Source organism: Arachis duranensis, chromosome 3 (assembly GCF_000817695.3).
Source record: "Arachis duranensis cultivar V14167 chromosome 3, aradu.V14167.gnm2.J7QH, whole genome shotgun sequence".
Lineage (NCBI taxonomy): Eukaryota > Viridiplantae > Streptophyta > Magnoliopsida > Fabales > Fabaceae > Arachis > Arachis duranensis.
Window position 1 is genome coordinate 30,230,457 of NC_029774.3, and position 1,756 is coordinate 30,232,212.

Genomic DNA, 1,756 nt, shown 5'->3' on the forward strand with positions numbered 1-1,756 from the left:
TTAGATAGTATTAATGAACAAAGGATTGAATTAGAGAAATCTTGTGAAGAGGTGGAAGTCCTTAGAAATAGAAGGATGGGAGTGGAATACGCTTTGTCAAGATCGTTGGAAGCATCTTTACCTAGGTTGTCATCTACTCCTTCACTTGAGTGGGTAAAATTCATTTCTATTAGCTTTATTGTCCCACTTGAGTATGGCTTGCATGAAACGGATGGTCAACTTAGGATGCTTTGTGGGATGAAGCGTAAGCGAAAGATGTTTCGTGGTTGGCGTTGCAAATCAAGGCTCATTTTGGTTGATACTTCAAGAGTTGAATACAAAGGTGGGAATAGTGCTCAAATAGATGGGTCTAGGAGGATTGTTGGGCACTTCATAGAGAATTCACCTTACTCACCACCCGGATGGACTAATAATGATGATCAACCTCAAGACGGGTGTGAAAACAAAGTGTGGGATCCTAGATTACAAAAAAGAGGATCAACATTGGGAGCCCTAAGCTTGTGAAGAACTCCATCAAGACTTGGCTCAATCCATGAAGAATCTTGGGGCACAATGGAGAACCAAGCATAGGTGGGAGTTCCAAGATGAATATAAGCACAAGCCACCTTGATGAGGAGCCCCCCATAAGTCCAACTTAAGGACAATAAAAAAAAGTGCTAGGTGGGAGGCACCCCACCATGGTAACATCTTTTCATTTTCTTTTTTTTGTAAATAGTGTAGAATTTAGTTGCTTTCATATTTTGTTTAGTTAGTTGAGTATATTTGGTAGTTTAGTATGGTAAATAAGGTTTTAGGGTGTTATGGTAGCTGCTTGGAGGTTTGGAATGCTTGGATTGGTGCAACAACATAGAAAAATTTTTGAAAACAGAGCACCATCCACGCGTACGCGCATTCTACGCGTACGCGTGCATCTAGCATTTTTGACCATCCACACGCACGCGTACTGTACGCGTACGCGTGGATGCAAAATTTCACCTCCAGATAAAAAACCCGAGAGTTAGGCCTGCACTGTGCAAACATTGGGCCTAAGGCACAAGTCTATGCACGCGTGCGCGCACCTGGCGCGTACGCGCACATGATCTTAAATTTGCAATGCACTCTCACGCACACTGTGCGCGCGCGCGTCGATTGCACAATCTGCACCCCCGGTACTTTTACCCGAGAGTTGTGCCAGACTTGGGCCGACACTATGCCTCCGGCCTAACTCGATGCACGCGTGCACGCACCTGGCGCGTACGCGTCCTTCAACCAATTTGCCCATTGACGCATAAACGTGCATGACGCGCACGCGTTGGTAAAAAAAAGTTTTTTTTCTCATCTTCCATTTTCTTTTGTTCACTGCATTCGCATTCTTCTACTCTTTCCATTTTCATTTTGTCTCTATAGCATGTTTTCAGTTTTTTTCTAAGTGTCATTTCAATAATGGTGTTGGATTCTTACACTCAATTGTTGAGAAATTCTTGCATTATTTTGGTGCCTCTTGACTTGTTTGATATTGTTGGGTGATGAAACTTTTAAATCAATGCCTCATCTTGTATGACTCTTGTGTCTTTGTGCATTGATATGACCTCATATTGTCTTTCATGACCCACTTCTTCTCATTTGAACTTGATGCTCAATACACTATTCATGCTTTAACTTTACTCTTGCATCGAGTTTAATGATATGCCTTAGCTTACATTGTTTTCTCACTCACATGCTTAGCTAACATGTAGTAGGGAATCATACTCTTATTTGGCATTAGCCCCTGCCTATA